The sequence below is a fragment of the Pseudonaja textilis genome, chromosome 5 (assembly GCF_049901715.1).
Source record: "Pseudonaja textilis isolate UNSWEBS1 chromosome 5, rPseTex1.2, whole genome shotgun sequence".
Classification (NCBI taxonomy): Eukaryota; Metazoa; Chordata; class Lepidosauria; order Squamata; family Elapidae; genus Pseudonaja; species Pseudonaja textilis.
In genome coordinates this window covers 27,983,571-28,003,557 of record NC_141994.1, presented here as the reverse complement: position 1 = coordinate 28,003,557, position 19,987 = coordinate 27,983,571, and positions in this window count along the sequence as shown.

Sequence of the window (19,987 nt, the reverse complement as noted above, 5' to 3'; positions counted from 1 at the left end):
CAAACCAGTGGATGTTGCTAGTTAGACCAGAAACTGTCAATCACCAAAAGACAGCTTTTCACCCATGCAAAAATTGCACTAGAATAAAGCATACTTCATTGAATCCTGTAAATGTACATTACACCACTTTTGCTTTGGATTCTTTACTATATGTTATTTATAGTGAGTCAAGTTTAAATCCTAAACCTATATGCTTGGAATAGGACTCTTACTTCTAAGTGGACTGCTATGGGATGGCAATATGAGGCGTTCAGCAGTGGTGGGATTCAAATATTTTTACCACTGGTTTGGTGGGCATGGCTTGGTGGGCGCACTTTGCATGCGTGCAAACACTTTGCATGCGTGTGTGCACCAAACATGCACTTTGCATAGGCGCAGAGGTGTTTGCGCAGGCGCAGAGGCATTCTAATTCAGGGGTTGCCAACCTTATGGACCTCAGGGACCACCAAAGTCATAATTTTAAATCCTGTGGACCACTAATTTGAATTTTGACTGACGGTGGTGCAGGAAACTTTGGCCGGGCTCTCAAGAGATGAGAGTGACTCCAGCTGCTTCTCTCTGCTAACAGGCAAAATTGTCTCTCTCAGCTCACTCAGTGAGGTGTCATATAAAATGGTTCATTCTGTATTGTTGAATTTCTACTGTATTATTGAATTTCTACCGCCTCAGGTATTAAATACTATCACCTTGATTAGGAGGGCGAAACATTTACTGTTTTGCATTTCTTATCAGAAGCCACTCTCCAACCAGTATAATAAAATGGAACTATTTTGCTATTATATTATAATTTCTCTTTCTCTCAACAATCTCTCTACTCCAACTATTATATTTATCAGCCTGCAATGGGCCAGTAACAAAAAATACAAGAAGCCTTGCCCAAAGACTCCGATTTTGTGCCAGGGATCCACACCACAAATATGTGAAACTCTTGATTCCTCCACCATCCACGAGAGGAAAAAAACCATAGCAATACAAGGAATCTCCCCTTCAGACAAAGGAGTGGCCGGCTGGATGCGGTTTTACACCCAGTGCCATGAAGGACTCCAGAAGCCGGGCTTGGGTGCTCCTGATAGATAGGCCAACTGCAGCTCTGGAATATGGGACTGACTTTTCCACCAATGTCAGCAAGCCACCCCGGGGTGGATTTCCCTTCCCCACCGTTGGTCTTACCTTACCTTCCAGTTCCAGCTCACATGGCTCTACTCAAGGTAAGGTTTGCGCTTGGCCGAAGGGTGAGGGCCAGCAAGTGGGCGGGCCATGTGGGCGGTGCAGACTTGTGTTCCCGTGCAGTCTGGATTAATTGATTTGGGGGGGGCGCTTTGGGGGGGACATTCCACTGTGACCAACAACATTTTCTTGTGGCCCACCAGTGGGCCGTGACCCACCAGTAAGCCGCAGCCCACCAATTGGCGACTGCTGTTCTAACTTACCTCCTGCAAGCCTGCACAATGCTGATCGCTTCAGCAGCTGCAGTGCGGCCTCTATATAGTGTGGCTATATCTTATTCAATGCTCCGTATAAGCAAACCATGAATTGTATGTTGTATGAACCCAGGAATTGTGCTAGTGGGAAGAAGATATGATTTGAACATACCCAAAATTTAAGTCCAAGTTTGGAATTAAAAAGTGTAAAAAGTATTTTGTGAAAAGTACAATTGCTTTACATTTCTATGGACTCTGAAAAAGGTGTAAACTTCATGATTAGATCCTGCTATTTATCAGTTCATCTGTATAAACTATTCATTCTTGGAAGCAAAATATAAACCACTTGAAAGAGTTCCTTGTATAACCCTAATGCATATTCAAAAAACAAGTTGGGTATAATTCTTTTTTACTTACAGCTGGATTATGTCACTTAAAGTATATCAGTAAGAGCTGTGCTCCTGTTTTGCTGTGGTAGACTTGTGGTTTCAACCACTACTTCTGCAAGGTATTGTTTATTTAACACATGGTAAGCAGTATCCCAACAAGGAGCAATGCTCATGGTGAACTCTGTTTTGGCTAGGTATGTGAATTGATTATATACATACATACATTTTACACACACACAAACACACACACACACACACACACACAAGCCCTATACCTGTGCTTCACTATGAAACTATGTGATCAGGCTTAGTTTTTGGGGAGGAAAACAAGGGGAAAACTTCTGCCTCTGCCTACCAGCATCCATTGGTATTCATCTGACCAGCATCTTGTCAGTGTGTGAGAGAGTTGAGGGTTGTTTGGAAACTGGAAACGGTATTTGCTGTATGAGCAAAAAGGAGACAGCAAGGAGCCTGGGCATGGCTTAGCTCAACTGTTCTGTACTAAAGCTGCTTGCTGCTGTGAAACTAAAACTTAAATTCCTCTCCTCTGCTTGGGTTTTGCATTTGGAACAGATTGTTTTCAGGTGGGGAGGGGGAGTAGAACTCCTTAGCATTAGAGCATGTTAATAATAATATATGAAATACTAATGCTCTGATGGTCATTTTGAAAAAATCCTTTCTTAGTGAGCACCTAGAAGCCAAGAGGAACATACACGCCAAATTTCAAGTTTGTAGGCTTTACAGTTCTGGAGATTTTGTGATGATGCATGAGTGGTATCTTGCTTTTATGTATATAGAATAAATATATAAAGAACCATTTGGAAATTGGTAATTGACAGACTTGACATATATATACGCTAAGTCTGTTAATTACCACAAATTCAAATGCTTCTTTATAAATAGGCAAGACAAGTTTAGGAAATTAACAATCTCCAGACATTGCAAGAAGTATTTTACTAGGGATTCACATTTATTCATCTTTGCCTGAATTGCTAGAACATACCAGACTAAAAATAGCTGACTTTAGTGTGTTGTGCAAACCTAGCTATTGTGATTGCTTTATGGTTCAGTGGTTTGTGCAGATCTGAGCAGTGGTTATTCTGAATGGACCATGGTTCAGTTGACCATGAATTAATCTGCTGTGCAGATAGCTACCAGTTCTGAGATGCAATACCCAGTTAATCACAAGTTGAGAACAAAGAGTCAAGTTTTGGAGATTTGGGAGATGTAGCCCAGTTATAACTGTAATTAGATAATGAAATTTGCATAGATTTAGTAATTTTATTTTGTCGGTTTAAAAATAATTTTTCTATCCCATGGCTGGGGGTTGGGGACCCTGGTCTAACCAATTTAAGATCATGATTATCTATGAAGATAGTCTTACGGAAATTATTCAAAAATCTTTACAAAAACAAAACGTGCAGGGAAGAAAAAGTATGCTGACTCAAAATCACATAGAGAGGAGTGTAAAGCACTATGAAGCAGTATATAAGTCTAAGTGCTCTTGCCACTGCTAAATAACAGTGTTCTTGATGTACATTACAGTTTTAATAAAGAAATGTGAAGGTAGAGCTTGTTTCCTGAATATGTGACTTTTGTGGAAAACTCAACTTACAATGGAGCCACCTTCCTAGTGACCTTTGACGGTATGAAAAACATATTGATTCCCTTTTATCAGTAATACATTGTATAAAAATATTTATACAGGAGAAACTTTCTGCCATATAAGTTCAGACCTGACAGCATGAGGTTTATGAGTCCTGGGATTTGTCCAAATAACTGCATTCAGGGGCTACAGATGCATTATGCAGAAAAAAATAAAACAGATAGCTGTCTTTTATAGTAAAGGTTCATAGGTCAATTGGTAAGAGTCACATTTATGGTAGTGAGTTTTTGTTAACTGTACTGGGAACTATTCAACAAATCTGAGTTATTTAAGCATCTTACATTTCACTAAATATCAAAATATATTTTGGTTTAAATAAATAATTTCCTTCATATGAACATTTTATAAGATATTTTTATTTTTGCTGTCATCAGCAATGCATGCCCTTAAGCAATCTACCTACAAAAGCATTAATAATTTTATGGTTGTTTGGTTTTGTTCTGATTATCCATTAATGACATTGCAACTTTATATATTATATTTTTTCTTTCTTTTCCTGCTGTCTCACAGAGCTTTTTGTTGTTTTTTGAGCAAGTTTTATTGCCCTCTCAATGTTTTTATATAATTCCAGTAACTTGAGACTATTTAACTAGATTCTCCTGCCCCCTCAATATAGTCCGGGTTTATTTAATAATTCTACATATCACATATCTCTAACTGTGCAATGTCACTCTGTATGTGTTTTCCCAGATTTAAATCCAATGTATTAGCTTTCCAAGCTTAAGTAAATGTAGTATAGATTGCAGCCTTAATCAGTGAACTGTTTTCTCCCACACATTAAATGATGTTATTTGCTTGTAACATTATCACCTTTATGTGGTTTAGCAGTATAATTTATCTAGATGATAAATTTCCCAGTTCCTGAGTTAATCCATTATCTGGATTTTCACAATACATTGCACCATTACCTAACCAAACACATGAAGCCTGAAAAACTAATAAGGACAACGATAATCAACCTCAGAACAATGTAGCCTTCCATTTACGAACACAATTGGGCCCAAAATTTTGGTTGCTAAGTGTTACGTGAATTTTGCCCCATTTTACGTTTTTTTTTGTAAGTGAATCACTGCAGTTGGTAATATAATTGTTAAATTAATCTGGATTTCCCATTGACTCCGCTCATGAGAAGGTCATAAAGGGTTATCACATGACCCTGGGACAATGCAACTGTCATAAATATGAGTCAGTCACCAAGCATCTGAATTTTGATCACATGACCATGGGGATGCTGCAGCGGTCATAAGTGTGAAAAATGGTCATAGGTCACTTTTTTCAGTGCCACTGTAACTTTGAATGGTCACTAAATGAACTGCTGTAAGTTGAGAATTACCTGTACTGCAAATGGATCCTGTGTTTGTCATCAGCATTTTATGTATGTTTTGGTGCTAACTTCAAAGACTATATACTTTCAACAGAATAAGCCACAAAATGGTTCAGTGCAAATGTTGGCACAATTATATGTAACTCAAATAACAAATAGTTTTTTGTGGCACTTTGTATACAGGTTTTTTCCCCCAGTATGTTCCAAGTGGCTTCCACACTGTCTTTTCTTATGCTCAGTTGCCATTAATTCTGTTGGGAGATGAATCTGCTTCAAATACTTCTTCATATTGGGGTATGTTTTATTTCATGCAATTGTTGTACTTATATTCCCATTTATTTCACTTATTTCCTTTTCTGTCATATCTATTTCTTCCCCACAACATCACCAAGAAGTAGTTTGTTCCACATTCCAAAGCTATAACCATTCAAGTATCCTTCATTAATGCTCTCTTTCCGTATGCATATTTAAAGACAACATACTATTAAATTTCCTTTTACATATATATATGCATTAAAAGCTTGTGGTAAAATTATGTACTATATATGAAATAAACAATACCTTAAAAAAAATATATAGACAATCTCTGCTATCATTTGTTGTTGAATTCCTATTTTGTAACTGCTTGCTTCACTATCACTCATCCATTCATGTCACCTATTAATGTCCATTTAGGTTACTTTTTTATTTACCTGTATGTCACCTTTATTATGTCTACAAATAATTCAAGGGAACAAATGTATCCCACATACCTTCCTCTTTCTATTTTCCCACATCAACAACCCTGTGAGGTGGGTTGGGCTGAGAGAGACTAGCCCAAAGTCACCTAGTTGGCTTTGATGCCTAAGATGGGACATGAACTCATCTTCTCCCGCTTTCTAGTCTGGCACCTTAACCACTAGATCTAATTGACTCACCATCAAAGTGTTCTTACTTTCATATGGACCTAAATTACATAAATGTAAGCTTTCAGACAAATTTCAGTTATTTCATTCATAATTAAACAGACATTTTCACTCCTCTGCATATGTTCATGATTCCATACTACAAGAACAAGTAATTTCATTTACAGATTACAGATTAATAGAGTTGGAAGGGACTTTGTAGGACATCTAGTCCAACCTCCCACCCAAGCAGGAGACCCTACACCATTTCTGACAAATGGCAGTCCAATCTCTTCTTGAAAACGTATGGTGACGAAGCTCCCACAACTTCTGAAGGCAAGATGTTCCATTGGTTGATTGTTCTCACTGTCAGAAAATTTCTCCTTATTTCTAGTTGAATCTCTCCTTGTTCATTTCCACCCATCATTCCTTGTCTGGCCTTCAGGTGTTTTGGAAAACAGGTTGACTCCTTCCTCCCTGTAGTAGCCTGTCAGGTCCGTGTATCTGCCATTCTTCGATGGAAGAAAAGGGGGTGGTGGTTTTGATTCAGTTAATTATTTTCCAACTCGATGAAACCAAAATATCTTGTCTTGCATTGAATCTGTATAACCTTTTACAGGATTTATAACAGTTGCCTGGCACCCCAGATGCCTGAAAAATTCTCACCTTTTTGGAGAGATTGAAAGAGAAGAAGGGGCCATGTAGATTCCAACACCGGAAGAAAACTCTTGGAAACCTCTCTCCCAGAGACAAGGGGAAAATAATATCTTTGGATCTGCGGATTGGTAGAATCCACATCGGACTAGGGGGACGGATTCTAATTCCCTTTATCTGAATTGCACTTGTTTTTTCCCTCTTCAATAAAATATTCCTTTTGAAATATAAGTTTTTCAAGAGTTCATACTTAATTTTGAAGGGGGGAGAGTCTGGTCCTTACACAGCCCCTCAAATATTGGAACACTGCTATTATGTCCCCCCTGGACCTTCTCTTCACTAGACTAGCCATGCACAGTTCCTGTAACTGTTCTTCATATTTTTTATTTAGATTTTTTTTAGATTTACAGTTATACAAAATATCCATTTTTATTTTCATTTCATTTGTTAATGCATGTTCTTAACTTTTAACTTTTCAGTCACAATTTTCTTTATGCTAAAGCACCGTTTTATCTTTTTAACCATATGTCTTTTTCTTTTCATTTTCATTCATCTCTGAGGCATCCTTGGAGTTCTGGAAATTATCATCTTAGTAGCAAATGAAACTTTATGTTGAAATATCCGGTGTCCTGAAATGAGAATATGTTTCTTCTTTGAAATCACTTCTAGCTATGAATAGTCACAGAAAGCCCAGCTTTCCAAACAATTGGCATTCTGTTTAGATATATCTTGATACCATTCTTGATTAGTCGAAGTATTCAGTTGTGGTTCTATATGCTCAGAAAAATGATGAAATATTAATTTGTAAGATTGTTAGATGGAAAGACATGAACAGAATTCTGTTCAAGTATTAGCATTGGTTAAAACATACTGTAGAAAGTGTTCCATTCTTAGCATGCTTACTGCATTTTTAATAAAATCCACTTCTCCTGCCTTCAGCAAATCAAGCAATACTGTCTGAACATCAACATAAATATGTTGTTTTTACATCTTTTTTGTCACATAAATTTTGAAGCCATAAATCTAAAGCAGCCTCCATATACTACTATTCATGCAACAGAATGAGACTGAAGGAATCCAAAGCAGAAGAACCAAGTAAAGCATTCAAACTGAAGCAGAAAACCCATTTTTGAATGTACTCTTTTGGGAGAACTTAACTTATGGAAAAAAAAGTAGCAGAGAAAGAAGGTAAAGACAGAATCTCTCTTCCTGATCTGCCAGTCTGCCTCCCCCCATCAAGAATAATCTCCCTCCCTCCCTGGTAGGCTGTGTTAAGAGGACGTGCTTATCCATGCTTAACCTACTTTTCTGGATGAATCATAAAGTAAGCACTTGGACTGGGTTTATGTGACAAACTGGGCTAAAATGTGGCTGGGCAATTTGTAGTTCAGTGTGTCATGCAGATTCAGCAGAGTGAGATGTAGAACTGAGGAGGTCCATGACAAAATGACTACAGGGGAAGGTGCTCCTTCATCTGTCACATCTAACTAGCATCAGTGTTGGATATCTGAAATGTTTCTTTATGTTTTCCACAGTGTTCTACATAGCATCATATGAGAGTTATTTTGGGAAATTACAATGGCACTTGTTGTGTGCTATTGCCACTCTGAATATTAGACTTTGTTCTATCCATTTATTGAACTGCATAAGTAATACAGGCCTTACACTCAAATGTTTCACTCTACAGAAATATTTGTGCCTCAGTAACCCCCACCCCCACCCCTCAGTTCCCTTATTTTCTGCTTACATTTGTGCTTTTCTAAATGGAAAACTTATTTCTTCTGCAGAACACTTCATGAACAACAGGCAAAGTTGCTACTTTTTAGTTTGTTCATTTATTTTTTTTACAAAAAATATTATTTTTCATTTAAGTTTTGCATTTTTCATTAGCTTAACTTATTGCTTATTCCAATAATATTCCTCAATTGCTATATAATTAATGGAATGACAGTTGAAATTGTAATATTTCTCCATTACTGACTGAAAATAACAGTGCCCATTTCAATGTAGTACAATGCAATTTCTTTTTTACACACACCCCCCCGCATTATTTCATATTTTCACTAGTGTAATATATACCATACTCAGTGTCAGTCTTGGGTCCATCTTGGGACAGATTTCCAGGGCTGCCACAGCGGGGGATGGGCGAGCTGTGGGAATGGCAGAATAGCAAAGGGAGTATATCCATAACAACATTCTTTCACATGAGATCAAGGACGAGCTACGGACACCTGGAAGGGAGCGACCAAAATTTGGTGGCAGCTGAGGCAGGAGATGGATTGGGCCATGTGATGTGAATGTCACTGAATGGGGCAGGGTGTGAGTTTTAGAGTGGGTGGGGGGAAATGTGGGATTTCAGATTCGGTTTTCCCTAGATGTGCCAACATGGCCTCTCTAATAATTTTTTACTTTGATGGACTTTGTCTCAGAGTTCTGAATTGGAAAGAGAGTTTAATTGGAACGCCGACCTTCAGTTTATTAACAATTATCCCTGGTTGATCCAGGAAAAGCTCTTCAATCCGTCGGTGGAGGAAAGCAGCCATTGAAGCTGCTGAAAGGTTGGGACAGCTCTGGAGTGAAGAAGAATAAGAAAGAAAGTGTGTTGGCTCTGGGTGAGATTTTAAAATCTTTTCTTTTTACAAGAGAGCACCCTAAGGGGGAAGAGAAATAATATTGAAGACAGAAGAAGGAACAGCGGCAAAAGTGAACCTTTTGTCTAATTAATTTGGGGTTTTTTTGTTTATTGTATTATATTTTTAAAAAAGAGGATTTTTTAAAATTGGACTGGACTTTCCAATTAATAACTATTAATAACTATTGAAGGACAACCTATTTTAAAGAGAGAAATCAATTTTTTCTTTTGTTAGTTTTTTAAAATTTCTCTCTAAAGGGGATTTTTTCTGTATTGGAAACTTTTTAGATTTTTTTTTTTGCCTTCATTACATTGTAATGAAGTGAATTAAACAAAACAAAATAACACTGCCATCTAGAGGCTTTAAATAATTTTTATGGAATGAATCGTGAGAAGAAAAAAACTTTTTCAGCCAGCTTGTTTACATTTAAAGAAGATAGAGAGCTGAGCACTGAATAAATGTTTATGCAGGTGTTGCTCCTGTAAAACAATCTTAATGGCTGGAGACTGAAATTGAAAGAGAAGAGTTTATTGTGACCTTGGAGTATATTTTGTTGATGCCTTGGATGTTGTTTGGTGGCAGTGATTTACTTTGTCATGAAATATTCAAACTGCAATGCTTTCTTGGCTGGTAGCTTTGTCTAGCTTGGTCTTTCTGGATTTGATTTTAAATTTTTAATTAGGCCTTGGCTTTATTGTTGGAATACAATTTTTTTATTTTTCTTATTTTATTTTATTTTTGATTTTTTTATTCCCTTTCTGGTGGATTTTTTTTCTTGTTTTTTGTGTGCTCCTATAGAGTTGGTTTTTTTTTTAATTTTTATTTTTATTCCTATTTTTAATTTTACTTTTTTCCCCTTTTTCTCCCTTTTCCCCTCTTTTTAATTGGATTGAGGTAAAGAAGAACCTGAATATTGTTTATTGGCATTGTATGCTGAGTTCCACTGACTAGACTTGCAACCAATTTGAAATGAGGAAGACAACTGCTACAGGTTCATCAATTTCTACATCCTCTTCTCCACTTAGTGGTCAACGGTCAATATACACAATGCTGCAGCAGGAGAAGGAAAGAGAGAAGGAGAAGGAGAAAAAGAAGGAGGTCACACTACAAATGATAATGCAAGCAATACAAAGAATAGAAGACAGAACAGAGAAAATAGGTGAGAAAATAGAGAATATACAACAAATGATGATGAAAAAAGATAGAAGAAAAAGGTGACCAGGGAGACAAAAAATTGGCAAAATAGATAGCAGATTAACAGTTGTTGAACAAGAAAAAGAAGCAGATTAACAGTTGTTGAACAAGAAAAAGAAAAGGAATGTTGGTCTGGGAGATAGACAGGGCAGATTTTTATCTCAGATTTCAAAATATTGAAGAAGAAAAGGGAGAAAACTTGACTGAAATAATGATAGAAATACTGGCCTTGAAGATATCCAAAGAGAAAATGATGGATGGAATAGATGGAGCATACTGAGTTTTTACAAGATATGCAATGAGAAATAAGCTACCAAGAGAAGTCCATGTGAGATTCACCAAGAAGGCAATTAAAACACAGATATTACAAAGTGCAAGAGATGATCCACAGAAGTATAAAGGCAAGGAGATTATGGACTTAAAACAAGTACCAAGAAGAGTGAGGGAATCAAATAGAGAATATCAATTTTTGACAAAAATTCTTGTCAAGAAGGGAGTCAATTGCAGATGGTTGATTCCAGAAGGTCTCATATTTACCTAGCAAGAACAAACACATAGATTGGATTCAATAGAGAAAGCAGAATTATTTTGTGGAGAATATTTTAGAGGAAAAGAAGAGGAAAAAATACTAGAGGAGAAAATAGTTAAACTTCAAGAGGAGGTGGCTGAGAAAAGAAATAAATAAATGCAAGATGAAAAGAAAGAAGCAGTAGGTGGAAGGGTGGAACCTAAAGAGGCAAGAGAGCAAAGATCTACAAGAGCAATAAACCCTACATATAAAATATAAACAATAGAAGAAAAGAAATTGATTTCAATAAACATAAATGGATTGAACTCAGCCACCGAAATGAATAACATTTTTCATAAATTAGAAAAATTAAAATTAGATATAATTTGCTTACAAGAAGTTCACATAAAAACAGCATGCCCAGGTATTGAAATATCCTAAAATTGGGAATTTATATACTGCATTGGCACAACAACAACAACAAAAAAGAGGAGTTGTTTTATATATTAAGAATACAATTGGAGCCAAATCAATTTTTATAGATGAAGTAGGAAGAATATTAATGGTAGAAATCATTGATAATAATGTAAAGACACTTTTAGTAGCAATCTGTGCTCCCAATGAAAAACAAGAATAATTTTATAGAAAATTGCACAAGACAATTATAGAATTGGAGTGTATGTATTATGGGAGACATCAGCGTGATAATGGATATAAAATTGGACTATACAACACAGAAACTTAATTTAAAAAATAGAAAGACACTTCTGAAATCTTTTTTTAAAATGGTGGAGGAATTAAGCATTAAAGATGTTTGTAGAGAAAGGAATACTAAGAATAGACAATATACATTTTATTCTAATAGACATTTATCATGGTTGAGAATAGATATGATCTGGATGTCAACAGAATTAATTTCCAACATACGAGAGGTTAATATTGAAACAAGTACTTGGGTGGACCATAATCCAATATGGATGAAATGGCAGGGACAAAGAAAAAGATCAATATGGATTTTGAACAATACAATATTGCAAGAAAAAGAATTTATACAAAAGATGGGAAAACAACTGGACTTTTTAAAAAAGAAAATAATAGGGAGGACATTCCACTACAAAACTTATGGGACACAATGAAGGTCTATGTCAGAGGTTCGATTATAGATTATACAAGAAGAAGTATTTTAAAAAGGTGAGCACAACAGATATTAGACAAGGACTACAGAAGACTTGAGAAAGAACTTCAAAGATATCCACAAAAAAGAACATTAAAAATCAAATGGACACAAGAACACAAAATGGGGTTGATGGAAAAGAAGGAACTAGCCTAGAAAATCAGGAGTGCTAAACAGAACTTCTTCGAAAATGCAAACAAACCTGGCAGAGGGTTGGAATATAAATTGAAAAAAGAAAGAGAGAAAAAAAAGATAATACAATTAATAGATGATCAAGGAATGGTTTTAATGGAAATGAGGGAAAAAAGAAGATAGTGAAGAAATATTATGAGAAACTATATAATCAAGAAAATGTTGAAGAAGAAAAAAATTAAACAATACTTGCAAAGAGCGAAATTGCCCTAAATACCTGAGGATATTAAGGTAATGTTAGAAGGGAAAATAACAATGATGGAATTGTCAGAGGCATTAAACAGACAGAACACTGGAAAGGCCCTGGGCCCAGATGGGCTACCAGCAGAATTCTACAAGGCTTTATAAAAATTCTTAAGCATTTCAATGCTTGAAGTGATGAACGAGGTTTTGTCAAAAACTAAAATACATAATTTATGGACAGAGGCTCTTATACCAAAAGAGGATACTGCAACAAATTAAAAACTATAGACCGATTTCCTTGCTAAATGCAGACTATAACATTTTGCCTCAATAATGGCAGAAAGACTTAAGAGATATTTGAACAATTTTATACTTGCTGATCAAAATGGATTTCTGCCCAAGAGGCAAATCAAAGATAATATGAGAATAATTTTGAATACTTTAGAATACTATGAAGCACATTCAGAGAAGCAAATGGCCTTGGTATTTTTAGATGCACAAAAGCCTTTGATAATGTAAATTGGCAGTTTATGATATTACAAATGAAACAGATGATAAATGGAGATTTGACAGATAACATTAATATTTAAAAAAGGAGCTAGACAAGGATGTCCACTGTCACCTCTGTTGTTCATATTGACCCTGGAAGTGTTAAACAGAAATATTAGAGATAATAGTGAAATAAAGGGAATGAACATAAAAAAGGAGGAATATAAACTACAAGTGCTTGCAGATGATCTCGTGTTTATATTGGAGGAACTATTGAAAACAGCACCCAAGTTAATAGAAAAGTTTGAAGAATATGGGCAGGTGGCAGGATTGAAAATAAATAAAGATAAAACTAAGATATTAGTTAAAAACATGATGGAAAAACAAAGGAAAGAACTGACAGAGAGTTTGAACAGCCAGATCACAAGTTAAGTTAAATACTTAGGAATACAATCAACAGCAAGATGTGGAACACTGAAGAAAGACAATTACTATAAATTAAAACAACAGATTGTGACAAACCTGAAGAAATGGGAAAACCTACAATTATCTCTGATATGGAGAATATCAACAATTAAAATGAATATATTACCAAGGATATTATATTTGTTTCAGACAATTCCAATCAAATTAGGGAAAGAATGTTTTGATGATTTAAATAAAATAATATTGAAATATATGTGGCAGGGAAAGAAGGCAAGGATAAAACTTAAATTGTTATAGGATGCTAGAATAAGAGGAAATTTTGGATTACCCAATTGGGAATTATATTACCAGGTGATAACATTGATGTGAGTGAAAGAATGGATTGTTTTGAGGAATACTAGATTGTTAACATTGGAAGATCATGATTTGTTATTGGGATGGCATGCATTTTTATGGTATAAGGAAAGTAAAACACATGGGTATTTTAGAAGACATTATATTCTAGATGCATTATTGATGATGTGGGAGAAAATAAGAAAACAACATTATATGAAAATACCAGTCTGGTTATCAACTATGGAGGCATTTGCTTATACAATTGTTTTTAAAATGGAACATACAGTGAGATATGGTGAATTATTAAACGAACAGGGTGAACTCAGAACAAAGCAAGAACTAGAGGAGCAAGAAATAAAGATGAATTGGTACTCATACATTCTAAATACAATAAAGATAGTGGAACAGAAGGGTTTTATAATGAACTTATTGAATTAGATGAAATTTTAACAGGTACTGATGAGAGGATGATCAAAAAGTTATATGGTTATTTACTTGGAGTGAAGTTAGAAGAAGAACAAGTCAAAGAAACAATGATTGCTTGGGGGAAATTTTAGTATCCATCATGTTTACATTTAACAGGTTATGCTATTCTAATAATACAGTTGTATTATTACTAAATATTATTACAATTATTTTACATTCAATTTATAGCATACTTTCATATATTTACATAGTTATTTACACAATTATACATAGTTATACTTAGTCATACAATATTGTTTCATCTCACCTAATCTTTCTTTCATTTCTCTATTTTGTGTCTACCTTGTAACCAATTATACCATAGATTCCAGGTTTCATGGTACTCTATTTCTTCTTTCTCCTTCATTTCCATTGAAAGCCTGTCCATTTCTGAACACTCTAAAATCTTTTTTATTATTGTAGTGTCGGAGGGAATACTGTCACATTTCCAATTCTGTGAAAAGGCTATTCTTGCTGCAGTTATTATATGTAATATAATATATTAGAACTTCTTACTAATTTTATCTTTTAATATACCCAATAGGAATGTCTCTGATCTCAATTCAATTTTCTGTTTTATAATTTCCTCCAACCAACTCCTAATTTTGAGCCAATTATTTTTAGCTTGGGGGCAAGTCTATCACATATGGAAATAGGTTCCCTGTTCATAATTACATTTCCAACAATTTGCCAATCTATTAGAGAACATCTTAGCCAATCTTGCTGGGGGCAAGTGCCAGTGGTAGAACATTTTATATAGGTTCTCTTTGTAAGCTGCTGATAAGGTCAGTTTATAATTTACTTCCCATAGTTTTTCCCAATCTTCCAAATTGATGCTATTTCCCGATAGGTGGTTACTTGGCTAATTTGCTTGTCTAGGCTTCTTCTGAAAAAAGAACCAGCATCCGCTCAGGAAAAAGGGGTAACTTCCCATTGATTCTCCTGAATTCACAGATGTGTTCCTTGATGGGTCGCCCTCCCTGCTTTAGGTTGCTGAGTTCATCTTCCATGTATAGGTCCTCCTCTGTCTCCTCAACTTTGACCTCTAGCAGTTGTAGGAAGTCATCTGCATCCTGCAGTTTGGGGCCCTCTCTTGTGGAGGGTTGCTAGCCATCCTCTTGCTTTTTGCTCCAACCCCTCAGAAATGGCATTCACCATGGCTCTAAGGGAGGGGTAGAGGTATCCATAGCATTCTAGGTGGATCTCAGCTGAGTCAAGGAATAGAGCTAGCTGGTCTGGGTCCCCATCAAATTTCCCCCTGAACTGGGGTGGTTCATTGAGCACTGCTCCTTCCTCCTCCTGTCACCCTCTATAAGCCTGTGCTCGAGGTGGCTGGCCTTCTCCCCCAGCTCTATTTGGCACAGGGGGAAGGGGGTTGCCTGCTGCATGGAGGAGGCACTGGCTGCAGCTTCAGACTCCTTTTTCTTCTGGTGGGTGGAGAAGGAGGGCTGTGGTCTCACCTGCTTCTCCTCAGTTCAAAGGGCTCTGTAAAAACTCCCCTCTGGTTTGGGCAGTGTGATTGGCTGTCATCCTGAATAGTGACCCGGTCAGTTCCCCCACTCAGTTGCTCCATGGATCTCTCCAGGGATTCCGTCAGGGCTTTTGGGGCCCTGTCCTGTGCCCAGTCCCACATCTAATCCACTCTTCCCAGTTCACTCAAGGGCCTTCTCCCTTTTTGGGCCTGGGGATGGGGAAACTCAGCCTCAGAGGCCTTAGGAATTTTCTTTTTCCACCAGTACTCATCTGGTTTTCTTTCCTCCACTGGAGCAGGTTTCTCTGCTTCGGAATTCAGTGGGGGCTTACCTCCAGCTTTAATTATGCTATCAGCTTCTGTTTGCTTTTGGCTGGAGGCCAAGTCTGTTTCTCCTCCTGATAGCCCACCCTCTGCCATGGCTGCCTGAGTTTCTCTCTGTGTACCCCAGATTTCGTGGACTGATCAAAGAGGCGGGAACCCAGGACCCCAGTAATATTGATTTATTATGAGAATTGGCTTGTTGTCAGGATTCCAGTAATTGCTCTAATTAAATCATGATTCTCAAGCCAAACTTCAAAAAACTTCAAAGGATTTATTAGAGATGACATACTGGCACTGCCCTGTATGAAGCCAACTGTAGCATACATAATTTATAGTCACCTGTGGCCCTGTTTCCCCCCCTCCACCCTGGGTGTCTCATAAACAAGATTCTCCAATTGAGCACAGTCATGGGCTGGGTGTCATCATCATTCACATTCTCCAATTAAATACACTGCTCAAAAAAATAAAGGGAACACAAAAATAAGACATCCTAGATCTGAATGAATGAAATATTCTTATTAAATACTTTGTTCATTACATAGTTGAATGTGCTGACAACAAAATCATACAAAAATTATCAATGGAAATCAAATTTAGCAACCCATGGAGGTCTGGATTTGGAGTTACACTCAAAATTAAAGTAGAAAAAGACACTACAGGCTGATCCAACTTTGATGTAATGTCCTTAAAACAAGTCAAAGTGAGGCTCAGTAGTGTGTGTGGCCTCCACGTGCCTGTATGACCTCCCTACAATGCCTGGGCATGCTCCTGATGAGGTGGTGGAAGGTCTCCTGAGGGATCTCCTCCCACACATGGACCAAAGCATCCACCAACTTCTGGACAGTCTGTGGTGCAACATGGCGTTGGTGGATGGAGTGAGACATGATGTCCCAGATGTGCTCAATTGGATTCAGGTCTGGGGATCAGGTGGGCCAGTTCATAGCATCAATGCCTTTGTCTTGCAGGAACTGCTGACACACTCCAGCCACATGAGGTCTAGCATTGTCGTGCATTAGGAGGAAACCAGGGCCAACCGCACCAGCATGTGATCTCACAAGGGGACTGAGGCTCTCATCTCAGTACCTAATGGCAGTCAGGCTACCTCTGGTGAGCACATGGAGGGCTGTGCGACCCCCTAAAGAAATGCCACCCAACACCATTACTGACCCACTGCCAAACCAGTCATGCTGGAGGATGTTGCAGGCAGCAGAACATTCTCCATGGCATCTCCAGACCCTGTGACATGTGCTTAGTGTGAACCTGCTTTCATCTGTGAAGAGCACAGGGCTCCAGTGGCGAATTTGCCAATCTTGGTGTTCTCTGGCAAATTCCAAACGTCCTGCACGGTATTGGGCTGTAAGCACAATCCCCACCTGTGGACCCTCATACCACCCTCATGGAGACTGTTTCTGTCCGTTTGAGCAGCCACATGCACATTTGTGGCCCACTGAAGACCATTTTGCAGGGCTCTGGCAGTGCTCCTCCTGTCCCTCCTTGCACAAAGGCGGAGGTAGCAGTCCTGATGCTGGGTTGTTGCCCTCCTACAGCCTCCTCCATGTCTCCTGATGTACTGACCTGTCTCCTGGTAGCGCCTCCATGCTCTGGACACTATGCTGACAGACACAGCAAACCTTCTTGCCACAGCTCACATTGATGTGCCATCCTGGATGAGCTGCACTACCTGAGCCACTTGTGTGGGTTGTAGATGCTGTCTCATGCTACCACTAGAGTGAAAGCACTTCCAACATTCAAAAGTGACCAAACCATCAGCCAGAAAGCATAGGAACTGAGAAGTGGTCTGTGGTCATCACCTACAGAACCACTCTTTTATTGGGGAAGTCTTGCTAACTGCCTGTGCTTTCCACCTGTTGTCTATTCCATTTGCACAACAGCATGTGAAATTGATTGTCAATCAGTGTTGCTACCTAAGTGGACAGTTTGATTTGCTGTGTGTGTATTATTCAAACACTTCTCTCAAATACATCTCCCTGTATGCGCTCATTCTCCTAACGGGGAATTACCTCAACAAGAAGTGTGATTGACTTGGAGTTACATTGTGTTGTTTAAGTGTTCCATTTATTTTTTTGAGCAGTGTATATTCATGGGTAAACGCTCGGTTATTTTGTTTACAATCTTTTAAAGATAAGAGTTGGAATGTACTTTTGCTTTCAAACTGCTGCACTACTCTTCCGGATTTCCTTCCTCCCTTCCCCTTTTTTAATGGCAACTACTAAAACAGGCATAGGAATGTTTTATGAGTTGACAACAGTCCCATCTAGCTGGCAAAACTCTATGGGCATCCTCAGCCATTTGAGTCTCAGTCCCAGCTTTTTGATGACTTCATGGCTAACTACGCACCTAGTGCAACCCAAGTCCAATAAAGCCAGCATCCTCCCTTGGGTCCCCGAAGAGGGAACCACTTGTTTCTACAGGGAGAGTTACAGGGGTCACCTGCTGACGTCATTGTCATTATCACTTTCAGTCTCACCCAAGTTGGAGTTCCCAATCCCTCAGAGGGATGAACTCTATGACCTCCAGACCTGTCAGTGCTGTCTCTCAGGTTCGAGGAACTGGTTTCATTGCCCCCTCCCTAGGGGTTGTCGTGGTGCTGAATTTGGGATTTCTGGGTTGGCATGCTGCAGTTCGGTGTCCTTCCTTCCCACATCTGAAGCATGTTGTGATCCTGGGGTGTTTTTTACATGTGGGAAGGATAGACTCACCCCATCCACTGGCCCTCCAGTATCGGTCCCGGACATGGTCGATCTCTACTTCCCCTGCCAACACACATACCAGCATTGTAGGGTTCATGGGCCCTGTGTGAGACACAGGTATGGTAGACATCATCATTGAGGCCATCTTTGAAGCAGTTGATAAGAATGTCTTTGGGCCACATGGCTAACCAGTCTGCCAGCTCTTGGAACTTTTAAGAGTATGTGATCATGACTATTGTCCTTGGGTGATAGTCTTTATCCAGTTCCAAGCCTTGCGCTTGGCCAGTTAAACCTTGAAATGCTGGCAAAAGGCTTTTATAAAGTTGTTATAGTTCCACAGTTGGGGGCATTGTTATTGTGGAGGAAGACCATTCACTCAGTCGCTGCACCCTCCAGAGCCATGTTTACCCATCTTATTCAGGCTTCTCCCATCTCCATATTCCTGCAAGTAGTTCCAGACTTGCACCAGGAGGAATCCCAGTTGCTCAGGGTCCCTCCCATACGTAACCTCTAAGTCTGGGACCTTTGGGGCCTGGTGTCTTTGAGGAGCAGTCCACATAGGCAGAATGGCTTGTGCAACTTGGTCAGGGACATTGAGTAGCTGTCTCTGCAAGAGGCTCTTGGGCTCTTTGACTCCCCCATACCTATTATATCAGCATGGCTTTCTCTAGGCTTCTTCTGGTGGGGGATCTTCCCTTTGCCCCAGGCCAGGGGTGGGATTCTACCAGTTCTGACCAGTTCTATAGAATCGGTAGTTATGATTCTGCACAGTTTGTAGAACTGGTAAATTGCACCCCTGGCTAGCCCTGCCCTTCCCTGCCCGTCCCTCCCCTCCCACCCACCACCCACCCCACCAGTCACTCCTCATCTCGCTCGCCATTATTAACCTGCCTTTGCCTGCCATTGCTGCCTGCCTTTTGCCAAGGCCCTGATCTCCCTGGGTGAGTGAGCCTGCAAGAAAACCCCAGTTGAGTTAACCCCCCAGCTGGCCTAGGCCACTGCGCTGTCCCCCTACCATCCCTGGGCTTGCCTGGCTTGCTTCACTGCTGGGGCAATCTCCTTTTCCCCCCTGGCCTGGGCTGAACTGGCCGGGAGAACAAATTCCCCAAGGATTTCTTTGCCTAGCCGATGTGCAACTCCTTCACGTTTCTTGCCATTGTAAGCAGGGAAAGAAAAGTTTGTGTGGGGCTAAAAAAAAAAAGTTAAATCAATCAATTCCAATTTCTAGCAAAAGAAAACGATCGCGATTAACTTTTTTTTTTTAGCCCCACACAAACTTTTCTTTCTCTCCACATGATGGCAAGGAGTTGCAAATCAGCCAGGCAAAGAAATCCTTGGGAGAAGCGAGGGCATCTGGGAGATGGTGGGCGGGGAAAGCTTCATGGTGCCATGCTGCAATGGTGAAACAGGCAACGGAGTGGCCAGCATGAAGGAAGGAGGAGGCCGCCTGCTGCCCTTCTCTTCTCCTTGTTCCTCCTGCTCCACTCATGATGGCTGCTCCATTTCCTACTTCTACATTGTAGCGCAACACCCAGGAATCCAC